The following is a 21,645-nucleotide window of genomic DNA, read 5'->3' on the forward strand; positions in this document are numbered from 1 at the left end:
TTAGACGGGGAACTCCTGACCAGGAAGCCTCCAAACCGGTCCCTGTCAGAGAGCCTCGCTGCTCAAGATAGACAGTCAGTGGCATAGCTCAAATCAGCAATGTCACCAGGACCTGGAGAGTCCAAACAGGGGCGAGAAGCTGCAACCCCACTCACAGCCATGACCAGAGATGAAATAAAGCCATATTTCAGCTAAACACAGACCTAACCATGTCTCCAAACCCCTGCTTGTGAAGCCCCACCAGGCAGACCGGCTTCAAGGTGGATCTACATCATGGGCCTCGTAGGATGTGTTTGGGATGAAGTGCACATCTGTGCTTTAAATACCTCTGAGTTAATGAATTCCATAAAAATTAACATCTTTTACATCACTACTTCCCATAAAATAGGCTGTGTGGACTGCACATAGCCTAAGGGCAGCTGCTACCTCAGGGCAAGCCTTGGGTGGTGGGGCAGTTGCTAAGGGATCCTTCCCATGGGGAGGGGACAGTCCCTGCAGGCACAGCTTCCTGGAGGGATGCCAGAATGAGGTCTACTCTGTGTCCACCTGGCTGCATCCAAATGACAGGATTTGACCTTGCTGGACTGGAGGTAGCAGATGTGCTGTGAAGGCCCACAGACCACACGATTTGCACATGTGAGTGGCTCAGGTCACGTCTCTATCCACTGCTGTCACAGTCACCATAAGAGCATCTGAGGGCCTTGACCTTGCTGGCATCCTCTTCTATGGGAGGGAGGTCATGATGTACGTCTACCCTACCTGCTCCTCAGGCATGAAAGCCTGTGGGGACTGACACAGAAAGGTCCAGAAGTGTCTTAAACAACTTCCAAGGCCAACAACGGAAAATGAAATCTCATCAGGGCTGCTCTTCCTCCTGACCAATCGGAGCTATGGTCCTCTGACCTCAACTACCTCTTCCGTCTAGTGCCACTGGGGGATGAAGGAGGTAGTGTCCCAAACTTGAGTCACTACAAGTGTTTCCAAGTAAACAAGTAGAGGCCAAGCAGGGCAAGTGAGATGTCAGCTCTTGGGAGATGGTCCCTAGGTCTTGGCTCTAGGACCTGCATGGGGGACCTGGGCCCCATGCTACTGACAGAGCTCCCAATTGGGGGTGGGGGACAAGAAATATGGACTTCCATATGAACTCTCTATATTTCTAAATATCGCCAACTTATTCTTTAAAATTGTGTAGGCCAAGCACAATTGTGCAGGCAGGATTCCATCTACAGGCTGCCATTTTGTAATCTTTGTAAAAGAAACCGTGATGGCTGTCCTGGACCTGCCAGCACCACAGGCACAGCTACTGTGCTGTGCCTGTGACATCAGGGCAAAGAGCAAGTGGCTATTTCTATGCTCAGTGTTCAGAAGCCAGTGAGCACTAAAAATAGTTTATAGCCTGACATTTTGAAAACAAACAAACAAACAAAAAAGAAAGCGTGGTGGTGAGGAAGAGGAAAGGTAAGGTGACTTTACCGAATCAGACAGCTCCTTTAAACATGGTTAGGAGGAAAAGGCAGACTCAGGGAAACCTTGTCGGTGACACCACAGATGAAGAGAGACTCCTGAAACAATGACAAACATGCCAGGAAGGTGTAATCAGTGTGGATCCAATGACCATATGGGGACGGATGGGAGCAAAGCCCGTGGTGCAGCAAGGTGGCTGTGAAGTGCTCCTGGAATGGGAAGGGTTTGACAGGAGCAGCTGATATTTGCTGAGAGCCAGGCGCTGGGGCAAATGCTGCAGGGAATGATGGCATTTTGTGTCTGCATAATCCTCTCCCTCTGATCCCCGCTCTCTGAGAAGCCATGGGTCCCGAGTCTAGGCTTGGACAGGCCATGGGGAAGAAGGCAGGGCAGGTCACATAGGGGGCATTCACGACCAAAGTGTGGAGCAGCAATGGGCACAATCCATGTGTGCAGCTTTCCTGTCCAACACTGAGGGCTCCCAAGCAGCTCAGACAGGGCAGTCAGCTAGTGGAGGGGTCTCCCCACGGGGGGCCAGGCCAGATCTTAGTCCTGAGGAACAGAGGGGGTAAAGCAGCAGAGGTTCCTGTCCCAGCTGGCATGTGAGCATGCCATGTGAGCATGCCATAGCCATGTGAACATGGCTATGCACTGCACAGATGTTCACCCCACAGAACTCAGCTGAGAATTCGCTCCACTCCTAGAGGGAAATGGGTGAGGTAGAAATGGGGGTGATAGATTCAGGCAGGAACATGGGATCCCAAAACACACTTAGAATGCCTAAGGCACCCCTAACTACTTTTTGCCCTTGGACAAGAGGTATCCCCAGAAATAAATCATAGGGGAAGTAACAAGGGTTGTAGAGAAGAGGAGGAAGAGAAAGAATCAGCAGGTTTAGACTGGGATAGGATGGAGGGAAACGCCACTTTCTCCTAGAGGGTGGGGAAGCTCTGAGAAGGGGTAGGTATAAGGACCAAGAGTCAAAACACTCTTGAGGGCCATCTTGTGACAGTAATGAAATGGAGCACTTTGACAACCACTGGGTTCCCAGGGACATGCTGGGTTGTCCTCAGATATTCCTTTTGGGATCCTTTTATGGCCCTTTGACCTACAAACTAACCTAATATCAAAAATTCTAACTTCCTGCTTTCCTGACTCCAGTCCTATAAAACTCAAGTTCCACCAAGTTAAATCTGCACCATGAACACAGATCTCAAGTCAAGAAGTGTGTGACAACTAGTTGTCTAGTTACTGTCACCTCTTAGAAACTCACAGCATGCATTAACACAGCCAAGGCACCAAGAAGTCCTGTGAGCAAGAAGCCATATTTCCTTCTAGCATATTTTTCAAATTGATTTGACCAGGGCACATTTGTTTTTTTGGCCAAACACCTAGTAAAGTGGGTCACATCACGACATTTTGGGACGAAATGTACATCCTGGGCCTTAAATACCTCTGAGTTAATGAATCCCACAAAATTCAACGTCTTTTACGGCACTACTTCCCAGTTATTCAGTTTTTCCTTTAAAAAAATGTTTTAGCACCGTGCTAATCCCTGCTGATTAAAAATCAAAACATAACTCCCTGCTCATAAGTAGCTCATAGTCTTGTAGAGAAGATGGACAGTTACTAGCCTTGGAGCTGGTGTGTGATTGATACTCAGAAAACACTTTGCACAGGAGACTGGGGTTAGGGGAAGTCTTTCTAGTAAACGAAGCTGGGAGCTGACGTAGTCGTGGGGTGGGGGGGCTTCCTGGAGACAGGAGATGAGCTTTAAAAAGAGTGAGATTCAGCTGGATAAGAGGATTGAGGGTCTTCTCGATTGTCTGCATAAAAATACAGAGAAGATAAAATACAGTGATTTTTTTACATAGCCAAAGGCTAGCTGTGCTTGGACCAAAAGATGTGTGCACAGAGCGAAAGCTGGAGAGAAAGGCAGGAGTGAGAAGAACTCCAAATCCCTCTATGGCCCTAAAGTCCCCGTGAGCTTTGAGGATGCCACCTGTTAGGTCAGGAAGTGAGGGCCTGACTTGCCTTCATGTGCGTCCGTTCTTCACAATCTGAGTTGGGCACTTCGTCCTCTGAAGGAAGCCTCAAAGGCCCTCCCAAAGCCCTCAGTCATCCCCCCTTGAGTCACCATTGGGGGAGGACATGGGGACTGAGTTGCAAGGTGTCTTGAGCATGACTTTGGCCTTGGGGAGGCTGGGATTCTGGATAAAGACTGATTGTGGCCTATTGCCACTCTATCTAAGCCCCTCCTGGCTGAGGTACATGTGCACCAGGCTCTGTGTACCTAAAACGGCCCCCTTCCTTCTGGTTACAGACTGTAGTCATCAGAGGCCCCAGGCTCTCATACAGTGCCATCTCCAGAAAGGGACACAGCTCAAGCCAGACCCTGGAGAAGTTCTGCTCTGAGAATGTTCTGGTATAAACAGTAGGGGAGCCGCCTCTCTGGTCACAAAGCTGTAAGGATGTGGAACTGCTCTGTGAGGCTCGGTCACAAGAGGATACCTGAGAGATTGAAGCTGCCAGGCAGGGGTGTGGAGTTGGGGTCTGGACAGAGACAGAAGCCTCAGGGGCTCTGAGTCCCGCTCCAGTGGCCTCTTGGCCAGGCTTTGTCATGGTTTTGCAATGTCCTTGCTTCAGGTTTGGTTCCTCTTCCTCACCATGGTGTCTGTTAGTTGAGAATCCAAAATAGCCAGCTCTTGTAGGATGGGAGACATCAGACCCCAAGGGCCATGCATGGTTCTCCACAGCAGCTGGGGAGTGAGGAGGCAGAGGAAGAAAAGGGGTGTCTCTGGGTCCCAGAGCAGATGGAGCATCTGATATGCAGGATGTGCTCCAGAGCTGGGAAGTCTGGACTCAGTCTTGGCCCTTACCTCTTCTCCTCTCTGTGACCTTAAATTCTTTAAATGCTTTTCCTTTACATGGATGGGCGAAGATAAACCTGTCTCCTCTTGGGTCTGGGAGGACGAATTGAACACACTGGAGAACCGGTGCCCAGCACAGAGCACAGCACCCATGCTGACTTCCCTCTAGTGTCAGCCTGGCCAACTCCAGGAAGAAGGACATCTGAGTCAAGGGCCTTCCTAGCCTGAGCAAAAGAGAAGTGGCAGCCCACCCTCAATTGTCCCACCTGCATGTCCCCAAATCTCTCCTTGCTTTTTATGCCCTAGAACAGAAGCTCCACAAAGATGAATGCACTGGAAAACAACCACCTTCCTTGCAAACCCAACTGCCTTGTTGCACATGTGTTGCGATCACCTCTTGCTGCACTGGTGCTTGATTGGATACTCTTGGCCCTGACTGTTCAGTCCCTAAGTGTGGATCAACATGGAGGGCAAAGCTGGAAGGGCAGAGGCTGGGTCTGTGTGTCCCAGGTCCTGCAGAACTCAGCAGGGTATCAGGGACAATGGTGGGAATGGTGTAGAAGCTTGGGTTTGAGTTCTAGAGAGAAGGGAGAGACAGAGAGGGGCTCACTGGACTCTTAGCGTGACCACACAATAGATTTATGCTTCAAATGTGCCCCCATCGCCCTAGGTGTCTCCACAACTCTGGCTGCTGTAACACCCAGGAAAACTGAGTTATGGGCCCACACGGCAGAGCTACAGTACAGTTTGGCTGCATGTCTATGGCTGTCCTCACCTCTTGCCCAAAGAGTCAGCCAAATTCTCAGGTCCACTGTTTGCACATTAACTTGAGCCAATTTTTTTTTATCATCTTACTAATAATCACCTCACAGGATGATTATGCAGATAGAACGAGATGCTGAAGACTGTGGATTACAGAAATGCCAGGTGTTGCACAAGCGTCCACGGATCGTGCGTGCTGGGGTTCTCTCTCTCATTTCCACCATCCCTCTCGTCTTCCCAGGCTCAGCGGAGCCCGGCCACTCTTTGCAAGACATACATCTGACTCCGTCTTCACCCCAAGGTGTTTAGCACTGCAGCAGACACAGGAGTGACTTCCGCAGGCCTGTGGACCTGTCACTTTTACCACATCCGTGGCAGAATTTCAGGGAATCTAATTTGGCTACCTTGTGCCCACGAGCCTGGAGGACTCCTCCTAAGAGAGCAGGATGAGACTCGTCTTTCCACTCTGGCTACAGCAGAGCTGTGACGGCCCTCCGCCCCCCACCCCCCCATCATAAGGAAGCCATGTGGGCCATGCTCCCTTCCAGCAAACAGCACTGCACAAGCAGCAGAGCCCATGAATGGGTTTTGTATCACCCAAGTTCCCTTCACTGTCCTCATGCTGTATGACACAATCCTATGCTTCCCACCATGAAAAAACACTCTGGGGAGAACATCATTCTGAGTGAGGTTAGCCTGGCCCAAAAGACCAAAAATCGTATGTTCTCCCTCATATGTGGACATTAGATCAAGGGCAAACACAACAAGGGGATTGGACTTTGAGCACATGATAAAAGCGAGAGCACACAAGGGAGGGGTGAGGATAGGTAAGACACGTAAAAAACTAGCTAGCATTTGTTGCCCTTAACACAGAGAAACTAAAGCAGATACCTTAAAAGCAACTGAGGCCAATAGGAAAAGGGGACCAGGAACTAGAGAAAAGGTTAGATCAAAAAGAATTAACCTAGAAGGTAACACACACTCACAGGAAATCAATGTGAGTCAATGCCCTGTATAGCTATCCTTATCTCAACCAGCAAAAACCCTTGTTCCTTCCTATTATTGCTTATACTCTCTCTACAACAAAATTAGAGATAAGGGCAAAATAGTTTCTGCTGGGTATTGAGGAGGGGGAGGAGGGGGGGAGTGGGTGGTAAGGGAGGGGGTGGGGGCAGGGGGAGAAATGAACCAAGCCTTGTATGCACATATGAATAATAAAAGAAAAATGGAAAAAAAAAAACCACTCTGGGGCCTGCCATACCCGCCCCCCCCCTACTCCGCCCCGCCAGTGTGCACTGAACAGAACGAGATCTGAGATCTCTTCCTCTCCCCCTGGCTTTTGTGTCTCTCTTCTGACTTAGCTGCTCACAATTCGTTTTTCAGCAACTTTCTGCAGATAGAAGCCAGGCCTGGGTCAATCCTCCTCCATAGCCAAGGCCTTCTCCCTGTTTTCCTAGGAAAGAGATTTAAGCTGAAGGGGGATTGGATTCGGTATGAATCCCAGTTTGGATTGCGTTTCCTCACTGAATGAGCAGAGGGAAAACACTTCACCCTTCAGAGCCTCAGTTTTCCCTTCTGTCACATGGGCTCATAGGAGCTACTTAGCCTCCAGCTGGCTGAGCAGAGCCGTGATGAATAGATGCAGAAGTGACAGTGCGTGAGTGATAGCTCCCCTGGTCTCCTTCCAATTTCCTTACCATGGCAGAATTGTCTGAAAGACGATGAGTGATTTAAATTAATCCCTTTCTCCACATCAAATCTCTGTTGACTGTTCTTCTACTATAGAGCAAGGATCTGTAAGGTTTTCCTGTAAAGGATGAGACCATAAATATTTCAGCCTTGGGGGGCCATACTGTTTCTGTCACAAGGATCCAACTTTCCCATAGTAGCAGAGATGGGGCCACAGCTAATACACAAATGATGGGTGTGACTGTGTTCCAACAAAATCCTATTTACAAACTAGCAGGTGGCAGGGGGCTGGTTAGACTCACAGGCTGGAGTTTGTCTGCCCTGGACTTAGGGAGGGTTCAGCCTCGCTAGTGAAGCAAGCCAGCAGGCCACCTCCCTCTTTTTACCAGTTCCTTTTAGAAACCCAGCCCTGAGAGAGAGGCAGAGCCTATACGAGCTGCCAAAATTCTCTCCTGGCCTTTGAGAACTGGAGATTCAGGCTGATGGGCCTGACGATTTGTTTCCCATAATTCTGGCGGTAATTACACCGACTTCCACCAGCAGGCACTAGGAAATGATTTGCCCTTTCCTGTATGTCCCCCACTGAAACAAATGGAGGGTGCCTTTCTCTTCCACATGTTAGAAACACAAGGCAATGGGGGTAGCTCCCAGCTATCAGTCTATCACTGCAGCAATCAGACGACCAGGAACCAGAAGTAATTTACAACAGGGAAGTAAACAGGGCCCAGATAAATAAATAAGAGGCCAGGGCTGGTCTGGGGCCTGAAATGATTAAGTAATGAGAGTATCTAGAGAGAGATTTAGTGCTAAGTGAGCTAGGACCAAAGCAGCCTCCTGTGGCGGAATCAAATTATATCACTGGAAAGAGATATTATGGAGGTCCCTCGTGCTAAGCGGGGAAGTCGGCACTTCTGGGGAAGGGAGAGCTGCCATCATTAGCGTAGTGATTTGGGAGTGTCCACACGCAAGTCTGGCTAATTAGCTGTAGGTGAGCAGTTATATGCAGCAGGGAAGCAGGGCTCAGTGACCCTGTCCACCGGGAAAACCCAATCAGGTCAGTTCTTCTGTGGCTGTGGGATTGTGAGGATCAAGCTGGGGTCTTTTTCCTTCAACGTGCAGACTCCTGGAAAGGTCTGGCTGGAATGGAAGGAAAGTGTGATGCTGATTCAAAGCTGATGGTAGCTTTATAATTCCTGAAATTCCTGGAGGACTTTTCCCTGGGAGCCTGTGGGCACTTCGCCTTCCTCTTCTCTGCCTTCTCTTGATGCCCACCCTGCCCCAAGATCAGCATGAGCGCTTTCAGGGGTCAGCCTCTTTTCCTTCCTAAGAAGCCCTGTTCCACTGACATCTTCCTGGGAGTGGCTCTCAGGTGCGGTTTGTCCTGTCTCCCTCCCTTCCTTACGCCCATCAGGACAGTAACCACATAGAGGTGGTCTCAGGGCTGGGACAGATTCATCCACACAACCCCTTTCTGGGTCAGAATGGCTAATCCATGATTTCCCCGGGTGAATTCATCAAGTACGTTAAGATGTTTCTCACAGGTGTGGAGGTTGAAAGATAGAAGATGAAGGTGTTGGCAGATTCGATGTCTGAATCCATACCCCTAGTCTTAAAAGACAATCACTACCTCAGCCACCAGCCCAACGCAGGCCGCCATCACACCTTCCTCCATGGCTTTCCCGTCACTTACACAAACACCACGCCAAGGTGGGCAAGTATCTTTGGGCTGTGTCTGCAACACCACCAAGAAATCTGAGGGCTAAAGATTTTGCTCTATACCTCAGTTTCTCCAACTGTAGAATGAGAGCATTGGTCTAGAAATTCCAGAAGGTGCCAGAAACCTCTGGCATTCTATGAAGACGGCTTCTCACTCCCTGAACGGCTGTCCCGGAGACAAGAGCATATGTGAGGCTTGGCACAGAGTGGAAAGTCACACGTGTGATCTTCCCTCCGCCTTGGGAGGAGCCAGAAAAAGACAAAGCCAAACCTGAGGCACGCCCTACCCCAAGATTCCTGTCTTCCTTCTTTCCCCTCCTCTTCCCTTGGCCACATCTCTTTCTTTCGCATTCCTGTCCCATGTTTACTATTTTGTTGCTGTTCTTCAACCTCCTGTCCCTTCCTCACAGCAGCCGTCCTTCCTTCCCACTCTGTCATCACTTCCTCCACTCACTGCTCGGCCCATATCCTCAAAGGAAAGGTGGCTCTCCTCCTCGTGACATGGGATTAAGGACGGGGATGGGTTGGACCTCTCACAGCAGTGCCATCTCCCAGTAACATGGGGCAATGGGTTCCACTGTGCAGCCAGCATGGGACTCTGCCCTACCCAGTGGTGGTGGGCGTCCAGGAAGGAGAAAGAACACACGGGGGTGGGGGCTGGAGGGGGAAAGGACCTAATGGTGGTTCCTATAGTGGCTCATAGCTCTGCACCAGTGTCTCAGAGTGAGGGAGTTTGGAAAGCATTAATATTTTGATGTCTCAGAGTGGTTCTGGGTCAATTCCTTTAGAAGATATGGTTCATTGCAGGTCTGGACAAATTCACCCAATGTCTTTCAAACAACTTCTGGTTTAGATCTCAGAGCAAGTAAAAAATATTTTGGAGGTTTTGGTCAATTGTCACTAAATTAGATTAACCTAGCCTTTTTTTTTTTTTCCAGAGTAAAATTTGGTTTTAGTTTGAGTCCCTGAAGGTGTTTTATTATTTTTTTAATAAAGGTTTCACTGAGCCTAGGCTTTCAATCCCTACATACCCTCCCTTCAATGTCCGTTAGCAGTCAGAAATCAATGAGAACCAGACAGGAAACCAACGTGGTTTATCTGTTCATTTCAGTGCATCACGGGATATAATTCCCAGACCTTTGGAACAAGAATCAAATCCAACATTCGTCTCCCCGGCTCTGAGTGTCGGGTGCCGGCTCATGTCTGCTGGAATAGGAGTCACATGGGCTGCTCTCCGTGTCACACTCTGTGGCAGTGAAAGTGTCTTAGTGCATCCTCACCCTCACATGTGTGCTGTGTGGGTGTGCAAGGACACGCTCATGCATGTGCATGTGATTCATGAGTCATTTGGGGCTTTTGCAGGAATGAGGGGAGAGCTCTGGTTTGGACAGAAGTGCCTTTGACCACACAGTGAGAGGAGGAAGTCACTTGTCCAGATCAGATTTCATCCCTTATTCACTCATTTCCGGAGGATTCATTGAGTGCCCACTAGGTGCTGGATGCAGTGGTGGGCAGTTATCGTCAACGACAGGAACAACTCCCTGCTCTCAAGGAGCTTACGTTCTACTGAGGGGAGATGAAGCAGAAATAAACAAGTAAACCAATAAAGGAGCCAAAAGAATTTCACATTAAAGACCCTGCATAGTGAGGAAGGGGCCTGTCACCGCAGAGCGGGTGACTGGGAAAAAGACTCTGAGAAAGCCATGTTTGAGCCAGGACATGGATTTCAGGGACATCAGCATGTCCCAGGCAGAGGGAGCACCAAGGCCAAGTGGAGATGGGAGTTGGTAGAGCAGCAGGAAGAAATCCCTGGGGGCTGCACCTGAGGTGGTGCCAGGAAGACAGCCAGGGCCAGGGCCAGAGGATGCAATGTCAAGGATGGAGCATCCTCTCAGGAATACGTGGGGTCACGGAAGATGTAACCTGGTTTGTCTTGGAAGCCATCATGGTGGCTGCTGGCTGGAGAGGAAGCAGGTAGACTGGTGATGGTCCTTCAGGAGAGGACAAGGCTGGCACTGGGTAACGGGAGCAGACACAGCACAGGGTGGACAACTTGGGAAGGCAGAGCTGACAGTCTGCCAGGCACTTGCACTGACTTGTCCACTTAGGGAGGAACGGGAGAGTACAGTGCTCCCTGCGCAGCTCATCTTTCCCGCCACTGTTTCCGGCCTCCTTGGATCTGATGGTCCCCTGCCCTTCCCTTATTTACGTGAGGGAGGAGGGTCTGCAGGGACACCATTAGCAACGCAAGTGGTAATGATTTCCCAGGACAGTTCTGTTGAGTGCCTGGCCTCGGGATCTGCTGGTTGATAACGCTCTGTCCTGAGTTCCAAGATAGAAAGAACGCTCCCACAGGTCTTGGCCAGAAGCCTGACCCACGCATGTCTGTTGCAGGGAGAAGAGGCTCTCTCGGAGATCAGAAGACATTTGAGTGACAATTTACTGTCTGGCATATCTGCCACCACCTTCCTCATGCACCCAAAACACTAATTATGAGCCAAGGAGACCTACAGCCTCCCCTCTGCCACCTCGCTGCCGCTTCTCAAAACCCCAGAGTCTCAGTGCAGCCTTGCTCAATGCTTGGAGGTGAGGTAACTGTCAGCATCCCACACTAACGTGAAATGACACCGGGCTTTTTGTTTTTTCGCTCGTCTGCATTTCTCCAATAGGGACAAGGTTTTGTGTGGATGTGCATGTGTGGATGAGTCTGTGTGCAGTGTGGTATGCGCTGATGTGTATGTGTGTGGCGTGTGCTATGATTTGGGTTTTGTGTATGTGTATTAGATTAAAGGCACGGTTAGCACACTGTATGCATGTGTGAAGTGTGGTGTACTGTGTGCAGGTATGGTGTGGTATGTGTGTGGCGTGCTGCGATGTGTGCGTGTGTGGTATGTTGCTGTGTGTGAGCTGTGATATGATAGGTGTGTGTGCACGGGGTGGTAATCTGTGGGCACGTGGTGTGTTAGGTGGTTAGGTGGTGAGTGTGCCATAGAACGTTACATGAGTGAGTCTGGTGCAGAACGATGTGTGTGGGGTTCAGGTTACATGAATGTGTGTGGTGAAGCATGCTATGTGCATGGATGTAGTGTGGTGTGCTGTGTGGGTGTGGTGCTGTACGACGTGTGTGTGTGTGTGTGTGTGTGTGTGGTGTGCTCTGTGTGTGCGCTATGATGTGTGTGTGTGTGTGGTGTGTGTGAGCATGGTGTTGTATGGTACATGTCTTGCTCAGTATGGTACACAGCGTGTACGTGTGTAGCTTTTCTTACAAGAGGAATAGGACACACACACACATACAGGAAGGTGAACGGGACAGTGACTTCAATTAAACTGACGACCTGACATTTCTTTCTCTTTGAAGAATGGGAAGTTAGGTTTCTCTGAGTGCTGTGGATCACAGCAGAGTGTCACGAATGCTAATCCCATGAGATGGGGATGGAGGAGACAATCCCAGGCCACTCCTCACCCTCTTGGAGCCCAGCCTTCTCCCCTAGCAGCTACACAACCCTCCAGAAGTCAAGATGGCCCCTCCGCTCGGAGGAATGTTGGCATGACTGTGTGTCCATCGCAATCAAAAGCTGACTCATTGACTAAAAATTCAAGTCGAAGCTCCACACGCCGACAGTGGCCAGGCCGTGAGTTCTAAAACAAGATGCCCCACCTCACCAGCTAGGGGGACGTCTTGGCTCTACGACAGCAGTGCCAATCAAGAGGAGGTCACCCTTCCAGACAGGCTTCATCACCAGCCACGGCGTGAAGAGCATCAGAGAGGAACGACAAGAAGAAAGACACACCATGAATTAAACATGAAAATATTATTCTAAACCATGAATCAAAAATGCAGGTCCAGCACACCCAATTCGGGCAGGGAGCGTGAAATTTACTTAAGCTTCTCCTTTTCTGTTTGGATTGGACGGTCCTGTGTTATCATAGTTTTGCTGTTGTTGATATTGTGTCAACACTTTCATCCCAGGCCTCCATCCGCAGGACTTGTGAACGAACTGCAAACCTAACGAGTGGAATGAAGGTGCAAAGGCAGGGCTGTGAGTCTACAGGAAAGCCAGGAGAAAGTCTGAGTTACAGACCTTTTCTTTTCTGTCGTGATTTGAAGTTATGCTAGAGTTTGGCACATCAAATTAAAACTCTTGTTTCTTCTCTGGAGAGATTCCCAAACGTTGGTTGAAAATACGAGAAGGTTAGTCTCATTACAAGTGTTTCTGTTGATGCTGAATGCAGTTCAAGATTATTAATTAGATCTGGGTACACTTGCATCAGTCACACAACTAAGGAATGTATGTTGGGGGTCTGCCCACCTCAAAAGGCTATTTTTTCTGGGTACAATGAGGTATACCCCAGAAATTTAATTTCCTGCCCACTTTCTACCTCCAGCTAAGGACAAAGAGGATGCACGGTACGCGTGAAGGTTGGCAAACAGTGACTCTTTATTTGTGAACCCTCGCTGATGGCTACAAAACCTTGCCTAGGTTGGCGGGCTCCACCACAAGCCACAGGGGGCTGTGAGCTGCCCTGGTACTGTGTGGAGAGGGTTTGGCTGTCACGGTTCCAACACCACAGGTGGGTCTCAGCCAAGGAAGTCTAAGAAGGAGCCAGGTGGCAATAAGCCCATACTCACAGCCTCTGGGCTCGGATTAGACATTCCCAGGTTCCACAATCGGATTCCCACAGCACTGTAGAGTGGTGCACACACAGTAGATGTGTATAAATGTTTTACTCGCCCCTGATCACACAGTTCTCCTCCTGGAATCAGGCAGGAATGTCACCAACAGGGAATGGACTGGGTTCCACGTATCAGCTTGGTACTGGTTTTATTTTTTCCATTTTTCTGACTGACTGCCTCTAGAGCAAAGAGAATGCACTGGTGTGGGAGGGCTTTTGTGTGTGAGGACACAGGTTCATGTTGCCATCAGCTGTTTAATTCCTCAGGAGGATTTCCGAAGCCCTCAGCCATGTAATCCTTTCCTCTGCATTCTTCCTTTTCCTTAAGTGACTCAGATGGTCCCAGGGTTTCACCATTATGGGTATCACCACTGGTCTGGTATTGTTCACCAAAGGTTGGTCTGAGTTTTCTGGATGGTGACTTCTCTCACCTTGTCCCATGGCAGAATGTGAGAAGGGTGTACAACAACTTCAGAAACCATCCTGGGGCCTGGAAACACCCCCCCTCCAAGTAAACTAGCAAAAACCCTCACCTTCAAACCAAAGAAAATACTAAATCCATGAAATCACTTAAGCCACCCTTCCAAAGAGGGGAGACTCAAAATGTTTTATGCAGGAACCTATAAGAAACTCATTTTGTGGGATATTTCACATTCCAGCCCTTGGTTTATTCCTCCATATATCCCGCCAGTAATATCAACCAGATGTGGCAAAGAAGTCTGCGTAGAACTGTAAAAATTACAAGCATATTCTGTAATTCCAAAGCACTGTAAAGTCACAGCTTGCTTTTCTTTCCTTCGCAAAAAAAAAAAACAAAAAAAAAAAACTCAAAACAATTTCCAAGTTGGCAGAATGTTCTCAGTGTAATTGTTGCCTGATCACTTTAGAAAACTCCTCTGTTGGCCCAAAGGGCTAAAGAGATTAAAAATGTAAAACCCAACTCCATCTTTGAGAAATTGCAGGGAATTTAGAGAGGTTTACTTGCTAGCGTGCATGTAAGTCTATAAATTAAAAATATTTCAAGGCTTAATATCCAAACCCTCAAATAGAAGCAAGTGCTCATATATATTCATGTAAACAAATATACAAATACTGAATCATGAAAGCTTCATAAACCTATGATTGTGTTCTCTCTCTCTCTCTCTCTTTTTCTCTCTCTCAAGGTGTGTTTCACCATGGGAGGCACACAATAAGGTAGAGAAATAGAACAGAGAATTAGGAATCAGAGCAACCTGGGTTGCTCCTCATCCCACAAGCCTCAGTTTCCTCATCTGGGTAGTGGGTATAAACATATCTACGATGCAGGATTCCTGGATTGTAGAAGGGGCTGACATATGCACAAAGTACCTAGCACATAGTAGGTTCTCAGCAGATGTCTAGTTCCTTCTCTACTCCCAAATCTGTAGCATAACAGAGGCTTCAGTAGGTCTATATTTCCTCACATGTGCTCCTGGGTGACTGTGCCCAGATGGGTAAGCCCTCAGTGGGGAAGAGCAGAAGGGACATATGCCTCTCTCCCGGCTCTGGCTTGAGCTACTGCAGAGAGAGAGCACATCTCACAACCCAGGAGCACCAAGAGTGGCATGGCGCCCGCTGCCATCCGTGCTCTGTTCGCCTGCAGCTGAAAGCAAACCTGTCTCCCGGAGAGTGATGAAACCTGGGGTTGATGTGGCCTGACTGAGAGCAAAGCGAAGGCTAACCTTCCACGATGTCCAGGGCTGGCAGGGCAGAATGAAAGGGGAGGAAACAGAGATCCAGTTTTCAGGGACATTTTCCGTGTGCTCTGCATGGCCGTGCTCCTGGAAAAAGTGACCTCATGTCTGTGATGGGAGGCTGCGCTTACTTTCCCGGGTTTCAATAGCCCGTAGGTCATGTAACGGAGCACACCCCACCCTGTCCTCTCCAGATGAGACAACTGGCACCAGAGAGGTGAAGCAACATGCAGGAGCACACGGGACTGCAGGCCCCAGCTCGGGATAGCCAGAAGTCTGGAGCCCCGCCATCCTCAGGGACTGGATTCCCCATCACCCTGCTGTCAGATAACAGCTCTGCTGCAAAGTGGTGGCCATCGTCTCTGTTTTCCCCACTCGTTCTTCACTTTCTAGCACTGTTTCACATCGGTGCAGAGTTTTATACAGACACACACTGCATGTCACGTTTTAAACTGGAGTGCAAAACGGGAAGACTCAGGTGGCTGCAAAGGAGCCTCTGCGTGGCAGAAGGTGCTCCTGGAGGTGTGAGGCTCGTCACTCGCCAAGGCTGGGCTCGCTTGCTGTCACTGAGGTCCTTGTAGGAACCTGGCATTTTAACTAGTTGCTGACTTCTGCCTACCACACAGAAAAAGTCCTGGTTGGGAGTGTGACTCTGGATTCACAAGCTTGGGTTGGACTTGGCTCTGCTGATTGCTGGCTCGATGGCATGGGGCAAGCTGTCTGAATCCTGGGACTTTGTTTCTGTATCTCTGAAATGGGGAGCCTGGTGTATCTACTGCCTCAATAGGAGACACGGGGAGAGAATAGGCTCAGATGTTAAAGCCTCAAGTCCCGGTACCTCAGAACACAACCGCATTTGAACTGTAGGTCTTAGGTTAAAATGAGGCCATTAGGGTAGATCCCTAATCCGGTATCATTAGAGACCCTAGAAGGACAGGAAGAGACACGAGGAGTGCGCACACGCACAGGGGTGATCAGGTGCAAGGCAACAAGGAGACACCATTTGCACACAAAGACAGAGATCTCAGAAGAGGCTGATGAGGCTACTCCCTGGGCTTGGCCCTCTAGCCTCCTCCAGAACAGTGAGCAAAGTGGCTTTTGTTGTTTAAGCCAGCAACTCTGTGGTATTTGGTATGGCAACCCTCGGACAGAAAAACGGCAACCACGATGACTGTCCCTACCATCAAGCTAATGTTTGAGGAGTAGTAGAAAGTTGAGGTCGCTTGTTAGGTGAACAGAAGGTTAAGATTCAAACCCAGGTCTGTGAAGCCCTAAGGTCCCTGTCCTTCTCTCTCGTGCAGCTTCCTGTTTGCCTGGGGATCAAGAGCAGTAGACACAGCACGGATGTGACAGTGGAACCCAGTGAACATGCTGAAGAGGCGGGGATGAGCAGGAGGGGCTGGTGGAAGAGGGCTCACTCCATGGAAGCAAGTTTCCTGCCAACGTAAGCCTCGTAGCCTTTTGCTCCTGGACAGGGACACTGTTCAACCACAAAAGCAGCCCCAGTGACTTGGAGCTCGGTGGGTTGGCCATGTTTCCTATTGCTTTCAGCTGCCTGGGGATTAACTTCCTAAGTCTCTTGCAACCCCCCTGCCCAAGGGAGCACAGCAGGTCTAACCCCAGTGGCGTGTTGACAAAGCTGTCAAATGCCTCACAGAACAGAGTGGGGCAATCAAAGCCCTCTGTCCAGCTGCTAGCATTACTGCTTTACGCAGTATGGGTTGAAAACCATTGCCAAATATTGAACAGACCCTTTGGACCTGAATCTAGGACAGATGGACCAACAGGATCCCAGTGGTCTGCCCGTCCTCCTATAGTAAGGTCAAACTCAAAGAGCACTGGTCCCCTCAGCCCATCCAAAGCTGTGGAATCCTGGGAAAAGCAATTGGGTTTTAGACAGTTTTCACCTTGCCTTCTGCTCCAAAGAATTTCTGGCTACATTTATCAGTCAGTGTTTAGTAGCCAGAAATCCTTCACTGCCTCTCCCACGTGTCAGTGAAAGAAAAACCTGGAAGAGCATGCAAAAAGGAGCAATCAAGAGCCTCTCAGTTGTGGACTAGACCACACTCCATCCTGTCCTCTCTAGATGAGACAACTGAGGACCAGACAGGCAAATTAATGTGTCTGCAGTCACACAGCTTGTGAGCAGCACAGCAGGTAGGAGGAGGTGGAACCTTGTTCATGCAGCCCTTACCTGTGCTGGGGCCTGGACTCTTGCTCCAGTGCTGAAATGCTCACAGCACAGAACCCAAAGCCCCATGTACGTGACACTCTCATTCATCAGCTTGCCAAGTTACCTGCCATGGAGCTCTTACCGTGTGCTGTATTCACTACGTGAGGTGCACATGCGTGACTTCCCCTTATCCTCCCAACGTCCTAAAAACACCCGTTCTATGCCCGTTTACAGATGGAGGTTGAACTTGCAAGGCCTCACAGCACAGAACTGACAGCCCCATAACCCTATCCTCCACTTCCTCCTCTCTTCCTCAGCTCACTCACTAGGGGCCTAGGAAAAGCAGACGCACAGGCCCCACCCTGGGCCGCTGTGTGTTCGGGTGGGAGTGGCCTCCGTTTACTGAGTGCCCAAGGCATGGCAGAGACCTTGCTGGGTATTTTGCAGCCCCAGCAATAGTACCTAAAGCTCGGAGCACTTCCTGGTGCCAAGATTCTATGATCCCTGCTTTATGGGCTTGAGACAGACTGGAAGGACAGATGTACCACTGACGTACACACAGGTCAGATGGACATGGTCTGAGAGAGGACGTGGGCAGAGAAACTGGCAAAGGCCTAGGAGAAGCACTTGGATACAGGATGGGCCCAGTGTCACTGTGGGTCCTTTGCAGGGCAATATGGCTCTCCACGGCCTGCAGTATGGGGTGGTAGAAGGTATGAGGACTTGTCACCCAGTGTGCACTGAGTTCCCTCATCTCCCAGCTCTACACACTGTGCATAACTTAGAAAACCCTTCTGCTGTTGCCAAGATCTGGAGTGACCCCCCAAAGACCTATCTGCTAAGTCTGGAGCCCCAGGGTGGCCCTGTTGGGAGGTAGTGGCACCATTGAGAAGGGCATCTTTCTGGAAGGTCCTTAGTCATGGAGGGGGGGCAGCATTCAAGGGGAATTAGGACTCTAGGTTCTTCCTCTTTCCCTTCACATGAGGGAGAGCAGCTTTGCTCTTTCAGGCAATTTCCCTGGGATGTGCTATCCTCACCCCCAAAGGCCCAAAATAATGGAACCGATTGGTCCTGCCCTGGAACCTCCAAATTGTGAATTTTCTGAAACAAGCCTTTTCTCTTTGTAAGTGAATCATGTCAGCTATTTTGTGACAGTGATGGAAAGCTGAACAGACACACCTTCTAGGCTGTAGAAACAGATTCTGAGGGTCTGGTTGGCAGGACTGGTGTGAAGCTGAATCTGACAATTGAGGCGAAGTGCTCAGAGGCACTGTTTATTAGATGCAAAGGTTCATGGGGAAGAAATGTGACCTCACCAACCTTCACTTACCTCATCTATAAAACCGGAACTCTGTGACTTAGACAGGGAGCCCCCTTCCATGGAGAAAAGCCAAGTCTCAGCTGGACTCGGGTGACTCAGATTAAATCTTGATTGTGCCACTCAGGAGTTGTATGACATCAGACAATTCCTGCAGCCTCTTTGAGACTCAGGTTCGCATGCAGAGAACAGCACTAACCACGGTGCCTACCCGCAGGGTTGTTGGGGGGAATCGAATGAGCTCACAGACGTAAAGAGCTCAGAACAGCCCCTGGCACTCAGCGCGTCTGCTAGCGCTATTTTCCTAAAGTATTATTGCAAAGACCCAACGCAAGCGTTTAAAGCACGGGGAAATGAGTAGACTAGGTGCTCGATCAACTTGCAGACATCTGTTGTTTCTGCAGATGGAATCCCATTCTCTGTCTGATGACAACAGAGCTTCTCTTTCCCGTGGAGAACCTGTTCCCCAAACCAATGGGATGAACATCCACCCTGCATCCAGTCATCCCTAAGCCAGTGGGATGAGCACATGACCATACTAGAGTCACCAGAGGACATCACACTGCTCACAGCAATTTGCTCAGACATCGCCGCCCCCACCCGCCGCCCCCAGTCCTTTTCTACCGCACAAAGCCACTCTCTACTGAGATTGAAAGATTACGACATGGTGAGTCTTCTGTTTTGGCTTGTCCCCATCACCAGGTCCATTTCCGAGGGATGGAGGGAGTGAGATGAAGTCCTGATGACATCACCAAGCCCCTGGGTCCAGTGGTCCCTGAAACCAGTGCTACCGCTCAGTACATGAACTGACACATTTCCTCTTTGCATTGAAGTGACTTTGCCTCATTTCTGGCGCTTGCTGGCTAATAGCATTATTGCCATAACACAGGTTCTCAATAAATATCACTTACCTTTTCCATCACTACTCCAAGCACGTCTATTATGCCACCACTGCTTTTCCAAAAGGTATTCTTTGAGTGGGTAGCACTTTTGCTCTACATGTCTAGCAATAAAAGAAAAATGTCCACAGGCTCTGCTTATCCCACACATGTACCGCGGAGCAGTCAGCAGAACAGAAGCCACACTGAGCTCTTCCCTGGGAAATGGCTTGTGGTGTCTCCTGGGACGCAGTGTTCTTTTAGAACAGAGCTGGTGGCATATGTACACACTCATGATTGAACATTTACTGATTTCTAATTTGTACCCTGCTTGCTTCCAAAAAGGCCCTGGAGTGGCTGACAAAATAAGACAAAGACATAATAGGGTCATTAGGAAAAATCAAAGATCAGGCCCAAAGAGGAAAGCAATGGCTGATTATAGCTCAAACCTGGGTTAACAGAGTTGCTTCAATAAAAAAATACAAATTTAGCTCCCAGCTTTTTAGCAGTCATTCAGAATGTGTCATGAGAAGGCATACAGAGATGTGGACATCCTTCATGTCTACTGTTCTGCACCTGGCACAGAGGTCAGGTTCCAACAGGCACCCAGGGAAAAGCTTCCTGAATAAATAAAGGAATGGATGAATAAATGAATGAATGAATGAATGAGTAAATAAACAAATGGCAGATGAAAGAATAGAAGCTCTCTCTAAGAGTACTGCTTGTATTTTCGGACTTCTCTCACACATGTGTTCCTCTGCCCATCATGTGCTAATCTCTGTGCCTGGCCAGGGACCTGGAGAAGGATGGATACCAAATGGGCTGGACACCATTCCTGCCTTCCCAGCTGCAGCAATCTGGCTTGCAGCAAAAGCTCAGTGTAATTTATCTCAATGCTCATGGTAACTTCCAGTTTCTCCATACCTTGCAAGAATGGAGATCAGAAACTGAGGTTGCAAAGATGGTAACTGTAGGAGAACCAAAGTTACCTCAGCCCTCCACTATCCAGCTCTTGAACCCTAGACGCCTACAGTCACATCATTATCCCACCGGGTACTTCAGCTCCTCTGAAGGGGCCAGAAAGGCGGAGGGGCATCTCCCCTTATGATGAGGACATTGTGGCACATAACAGAAAGGGACTCTCCCCAGCTCTTTCAGTTAGAAAGTGGCAATTAGGATATAATGCAGTTGCCCCTGTGCCTGGCCCCCAGCATCTCAGAGACCAGTTAGCACCACCTGCAATTTCTCTTGTGCCTGGCTCAAGACCAGCCCTGCACAAAACCAGCAGCACCTGACGGCCATAGGGAAACTTCTGTGAGCAATAACCAGCCCAGCTGACACCCTGCAGCAACCAGAGTATTCAGACCCCCTCCATCGTGGACACCAAGCCACCCCTCCCATCCAGGACCTGCTTCTGCCTGGAGACTGAACTGAGATTCCAGGTGAAAAGCATGGCGCCCACAGTACTTTGTGAAGCGCAGGTTGGGAAGGTGCAGAGCAGTGCTAGATGGACGGATATCCAGTGAGCATTTAAGGGAGGAGCTGCATCATGGCTCTGAATCTGCAGTTCCTCGTCCACGGTCAACGCACCATGGACTGGAAAAATTGTGTCTACACTGAACATGTACAGACTTTTTTGGCCGTTATCCCTAAAAAAATGCCATATAACAACTATTTGCCCTCTATTAGGCATTATAAGCAATCTAGACAGCATTTCAAGTGTAAGGGAGGATTGCATAGTTACATGCAAATACCATGTCATTTCATATAAGGGACTTCGAACATCCAGGGATTTTGGTATCCATGCGGGTCTTGGAATCAATCCTCTATGGATACCAAGAGATGACTGCAGGGAAAGGCAAGTTTAAAACCAGGGAGGTTTCTGGAACATCCACTGTGCAGCCAGCTCTGCCGGGCACTCGGGCTACTGAATTGCACTTCCTCATGCTGTGGACCCATCCAGGTGAACAGACTGGAGGAGGGGGCAGGGGGCACATCCCTCCCTACTTTTAGCACAGTCAGCCTGGTGGGCTTTGCCAGAGAAATGGTGTGTATGGCAAGAAGAGGCCGTGATGAGTACATTCTCCACTAGACCAACCAGCCCTGGTCCCTTCTTATTACAACAAGGCTCTCTTTGCAAATATATTCATGTGCGTGGCGTGTGTGTGTGTGTGTGTGCGCGCACGCATGCAGACACACATAAATACATGTTCCCAATTCACAGCTCATTCGTAAGGGTACGCACTGACATCTGTTTCATATTTTTTAGTTTATTCCAGAGCCTTCATGCATTGTTTGACTCCATAAGTAGGCATTAAACAGCCACAGAGAAGGAGAATGGTGGCCACAACACTGGAGCCTCCCCAGTAATTGCTGATCTTCCCAGCCA

General features: G+C 49.3%; 1 protein-coding gene and 1 non-coding gene across 2 annotated transcripts in view; one reads left to right on the forward strand and one right to left on the reverse strand.

Annotated features, from left to right (window-relative positions):
* Positions 1 to 21,645, reverse strand: part of Slit3 (slit guidance ligand 3) — a 557,919-nt gene that overhangs the window by 440,095 nt on the left and 96,179 nt on the right. The gene's annotated exons all lie outside the window — the stretch shown is intronic.
* Positions 1,268 to 1,405, forward strand: LOC141418351 (small nucleolar RNA SNORA43). The gene has a single exon (XR_012443007.1). It is a non-coding gene; the product is annotated as a small nucleolar RNA SNORA43 (small nucleolar RNA).

The sequence above is a fragment of the Castor canadensis genome, chromosome 16, assembly GCF_047511655.1.
Source record: "Castor canadensis chromosome 16, mCasCan1.hap1v2, whole genome shotgun sequence".
Lineage (NCBI taxonomy): Eukaryota > Metazoa > Chordata > Mammalia > Rodentia > Castoridae > Castor > Castor canadensis.